The following is a 6,000-nucleotide window of genomic DNA, read 5'->3' on the forward strand; positions in this document are numbered from 1 at the left end:
CCTTATTCAAAATCCAGTATAATAGGAAGTAAGTGGAATTAGAACCAAATTAAAATTCAATCTATGATATAAAATAAGCTAAGTGATTAACCAACGCTCCACTCAAATCCCATCACCCTGATGCAATTCAGTTTATGCAAAAACCTGTGATAAATCTGCTCCCCAATATTACAAGTGTAAGAATTGGATCATTACAGGGTTGTTGAAGGCGAAGGCCATGACCAAGAGAAACACACAAAAGCACGCAATCAGCATCGCTGAGTACATACAAGCTACGAAATATAGTAAAGAGTCTTAGCATGATACTATCAAGCATTCCATACATTCACAATATAATCATTGACTCAAACACATGATTCAATTGTTACTCATTACTAAGTTTTTATTTAAGTAGCATTGATCACTTCATTAATTGATTGGATTAAGCAATAGACCGGGTTGTCCCCTTGTGCTCCATTCCGGAACATTAAATAAGAAAACCCTATGCCTCCTTTCGGAAGACATTAATAAACATCCAATGGCAGACGGGCGCGACTCCGTGGCCATAGCTAGCATAAGATTTCATCTAGCTCATTATAATTTTAAAAGAATTTAAAACAAGAGACTCGTAGATCAGACGACCTCTGAAAAGTGCACGGCTAATACCCCGTGAACCCCAACCCATGTTTGTCATTACTCTAGATGTGCACAAATCCAGAGTTTCATTGCTCGTCCTTCTTGCACTTTACGTGATTTACCAGTTTAAAATTTGGTGATGACTCATATGCAAACAACTCAACCAATCATACATCAATCAATCAAATCATTCAAGTTTCCAATTAAATTCTAAATTTATCAGTGACAAACAACATTTATTATTGCATCCTTTAACTACCTCAGTGTATAAACACCTTAAGTGCATAAGGCACCTCAACTTCTCAACTTTGTCTTATAAAACTTTAATTCTTCCTTTACTCATTCCATTTCAATATAAACAAACAAGTAATCAAAATAATTCATTATATCTTTGCCTCTAAGCTCACTTTGAACATTATTGCATAAATACTGCTAATAAGGGAAAATCAATGCACATTTCTCAAGCATGAATTAAACTAACCATCACATTTATCATCAAACAACTCATCACCAAACAATTCCAATCAATCGACAAGTTCCCTTGCATGATTCTAGGTTTTTCCAAGTCCCTATACATGCTCCTAAAATCAAGGTTCCTCGTAATCTTGTACGTACCTTAATTAAATCATCTTTCCAACTAGCCACAATGCTAGAAATTACTCAACTTAAAGTCTCCTACAATACCAAATACATAAACTCAATTACTTCCTTGATTACACAAATTTCTAGCAACTTTTAAACACTTTAAACCTTCTCTAATAAGCTGAAATTTTGGTTTAAAACCTTTAAAACTCTTTCTTTAAGTGGGTAATTAAAACCACAAAGTAAAAACTCATTCATGATGTTTATATAAAAATTCCAGCACACTTTTTAAAATTTAAACCCCCAAATAAATCTGAAAATTATTTTTAAAACATTAAACCTTCGTCAAAAATCAAAAACTGTCCGAAAACCCTATTTAGAGGCTGATTTTGGCCACGAGAGGGTGATTCTCACTACCCAAGGTAGTGAATTATGATTAAAAAATTGTTTACACACGAAAAACACTATTTTTTTTGTAAAAATCAGACGAGTTATAATCTCAGCGGGATAAAAACGTGATTAAAAATAATTAAGAACGGAGATCGGAATTTGATTACCGAAAATCAGTTTTTATGGTTAATTAATCTTTATAAATTCAATAGGAATGAAAGCCCTAATTTAATTGATTATTAGAACCCTAAAAATCAACACTTTAATAGTTAAAACCCTAACTTTTTAATACTTTATAAAGACCATAATTTAAAACCATACAAAATCAGAAATTTATACTCTTTAGTTATCAAAACACAATTATAAAATATATTAATCATATTTAAATAACAAGAATCAAAACCCAAAAATATATACTACATAAAACAATAATTTAAAACAAGGAGGAGGAGAGATGGGTGGCTCACGGTGGGGGTGGTTGCCGACGTGGGTCGTCGGAGCTCCGGCTGGCTGGGGAGTGGCGTGAAGTTGCTGCAAAACATGAAAGCAACAATTGGCCATGCATTCATGCATGAACCAAAGCAGCATGCAAGGAAAGAAAAGAATAAGAAAAAGGAGAAAAGAAAAGAAAGAAAAAGAAAAGAAAAATAAGGGAAAAGAAAAGATTACTTACCCCAAAATCTGATTTTTGATCTCTTGTGTGGGAAAATTTTGGGGTATTGAGAGGTATTTATAGAGTAGGGAATAAAGATTAGGGTTGGGCTTAATAAACAAATGAACTTTATTTATGAAATATTTGACCCACAAGGGTTTAAATATAAGAATTGGGCTTACTTAAATGAAATGAGTTGGTCCACAAGGAGTATATAAGGATTGTTTACATACTATTATTTAAACGAGCCTAAAAGATTAATAAACGTTTAGCCCAAAATAAATTATACTTTTATAAAACTCAATAATTTAAATACTTTAGCCCTTTAAATATTTAATTAAAATACTTGAGTATTTTAAAAATATATTTTATAATTAATTAAATAATTTATATAATACATAAAAAATACGGGGTATTACAATGGAGGTCTACGTTGACGATTCCATCGTCAAAAGCAAAGAGGATAAAGACTATATTGCGGACCTGGCTGAAACCTTCGCCACCCTCAGAAAGCACCAAATGAAGCTGAATCTGAAGAAGTGTTTCTTCGGCGTGAAGTCAGGCAAGTTCCTTGGCTTCATGGTAAGCAAAAGGGGGATTGATGTCAATCCCGCCAAAGTACAAGCAATGCTCGATTTCCCCGAGCCAAAAATAAAGAGGGATGTCCAACGCCTCACTGGGAGAATGGCAGCCCTATCCAGGTTCATCTCTAGAGCCTCGGACAAGGGGTTACCCTTCTTCAAAGCGCTAAAACTCCTAAAAACCAAAGAGCTTGTCTGGGAAGATGAGCAAAAAGAAGCCTTCAAGTAGCTCCGTGAGCACCTGGCTTAACTCCCAACGTTGGCTCGCCCAGCTGAAGGAGAAACTTTATACTTATACGTGGCAGTTAGCCCTACCACCATAAGCGCGGTTTTGCTGAAGGAAGAAGACAAAGTCCAGAAGTCGATCTACTTCGTCAGCCACACTCTGACAGATGCCGAGACCCGCTACCCCTTGCTCGAAAAAGTTACATATGTAGTAGTGGTAGCCGCTCGGAAGCTGAGGCCTTATTTTGATTGTTATCAGATAGTGGTCTTGACTAATCAGCCGCTGGAAAAAGTCCTCGACAAAGTGGAAAAATCTGGTAGGGTGGCAAAGTGGGCCTTCAAGTTCATTGAATTCAGTATCAGCTATAAGCAAAGGACAACCATCAAGGCGCAAGTTCTAGCGGACTTTCTAGCCGAATGCTTGTACCAGGAAACGCTAGACGAAGAAAAGAAGACCTTGACAGTTTTACGAATGGATCCTCCACCGTAAATGGTTTAAGGGTGGGGGTAGTACTTACCTCGCATGAAGGCAAGTCCTTCGAGTATGCACACAAATTTTCATTCCAGGCTTCGAACAAAGAAGTAGAATATGAGGCAGAGATTGTTGGCCTAGAGTTGTGCATATCGTTGGAAGTCGAGCATGCCTGCTTGAAAACAGACTCTCAGCACGTCGCAAATCAGATCCGAGGCGAGTATGAGGTGAAAGAGCCCTCGATGATTGCTTACCTCGCTAAAATCAAAACGAAAATTGCGAGGCTGAGAACTTTTGAAGTCGAGTTGATCCCAAGGGGTCAGAACGCACAAGCTGATGCACTCTCCAAACTTGCAAGTTTAACTCTAACCAAGCTGAACGGATTTATTTATGTGGAGGTGCGGCGAGAAAGAAGTGTCTAAGAAGCACCTGAAGTTTGTTGTGTCGCACATGAACCGAACTGGATGGATCCCATCCTAGCTTACAAACTTCGGGGAGAAATTCTCGAAATCAGAAACTTAGCCTCCAAACTGAAGCAAATCGGCTCAAGGCTAATCGTCTTCAGAGGAGAGCTGTCGAAAAAATCCTTCTCAGCCCCACTGCTGAAATGTGTGGGACCAGCGGATGCTCATTACATCCTTCGAGAAATTTACCTCGGCATTTGCAGAAGCCACATCGGGGGGAGAAAACTGGCCCACAAGGCATTGAGGGCAGGATACTACTGGCCCACCATGATCCTAGATGCTAAGGAACTGGTCAGAAAATGCGATAAATGTCAAAAATTCGCACCAGTTATCCGTCGGCCAGCCCGAGATCTCCAACCGATTCTGAATTATCTTCCATTCGTTCAATGGGGCATGGATATCTTGGGGTCATTTCCTGAGGCTCTGTACCAAAAAAGATGACTGATAGTCGGCATCAACTATTTCAGCAAATGTATCGAGGCTGAGGCAGCCTAGAACATCAAGAGCAAACTGTCCGGAATTTAATCAGGTAGAATATAATCACTTGCTTCGGAATTTCGAAGGTATTTGTCTTCGATCACGGGAGGCAATTTGACAATTTTCCGCTAAGGCGGTACACTGATCAATTCGGCATCAAGTTGGCTTATATTGCAGTATGTCATCCACAGAGTAACGGTCAAGCCGAAGCGGCAAACATGCAGATTCTCAACGCACTTAAGAAGAGGGTTGAGGATCAAAAGTCCAAGTGGATAGATGAAATCTCAGGAACCCTCTGATCACTTCGGACAACCGAAGAACAGGCTATGGGACATTCGCCATTTGAGCTGGTGTATGGATACGAAGTTGTTCTTCCTATGGAAATCGGCACAGAATGTCTACGGGTGCACCACTTCTCAGCCGAAGAAAATGAACAACACATGAAAGAATCCCTCGATTTTCTGGATGAGATTAGAGATTCGACTCGGGACAGAATGGCAGCATACAAACAAAGAATCAGTAAGTTCTATAACCAAAGGGTCAATTCAAGACCACTCAAGATTGGGGACTTGGTTTTTCGGAATGCTGCAGCAGTGCAAAAAAACCAAATTCATGGGAAGCTCTCACCCACTTGGGAGGGACCCTATGAAATTTATAATGAACTTCAACCTGGAACCTACCGACTTCGTCGGTTGGAAGGAACCGAACTAAAGAATCACTAGAACGCTGATATAATGAAAAAATATCATGTGTAAGCCCTTCGTGGAATAACAATCTATGTAAGCCCATCGAGCCACCATTCTTATCAATTTTGGAAGTTTCTATTATCTGTCTTCTACGTTTTCTGAAAAAAGGTTTTCCTTCGGCACCGTCCAAAGTATAGCCCAACAGTGGCACTGTACTTCGGATTACCGCCAAACCTTCCCAACAGGGAACAATGATTTCACAACCGAAGTATAGCCATAGTAAGGCATGGTACTTCGGACAAGTAAGTTCCCTAGGGCAAAGAGGGCGTGGATAAATCGGAAGCATAGCCAATCACCGGCATTGTGCTTTAGAGGAGTTATATCCGAGGCATTGCTAAACACTGGCATTGTGCTTCGGATAGTCATTCCCTCGAAAAATTTCAAGAATCGATAGAATACTGCTCTCGGAGTCTAAGACTTTTGATCAGCGAACTCATAGATTCTTTAAAAAAAAAGAGAAAAGAAAAGAAAAAGTCTAAAACTTCAAAAATATTGCTAAGTAATACAGGGCAAAACAAAGAAAGACTTCGTTTGTGCGAGTAAAACCAAGCAAACACCATAGAAATCCAAAGATTCAAACTTCATATTTTTGGGGTGCAAGAAGCACTCAACAACCCCACTCTTCTAACAAGTTGAGGACCAAACGAGTCCAAGCCGAAGTTACATCAAACCAAGTTCTAAGAAATGCATTTCAAGCAAACAAATTATGTCCGGATTACCGAGCATAATCAAATCAAGTTCAGAAAACTCAAGAAATCAAATACTAATAGGTATCCACCCACAAGACGGATAAAAG

The sequence above is a fragment of the Chenopodium quinoa genome, unplaced genomic scaffold, assembly GCF_001683475.1.
Source record: "Chenopodium quinoa cultivar QQ74 unplaced genomic scaffold, ASM168347v1, whole genome shotgun sequence".
NCBI classification, from domain to species: Eukaryota; Viridiplantae; Streptophyta; class Magnoliopsida; order Caryophyllales; family Amaranthaceae; genus Chenopodium; species Chenopodium quinoa.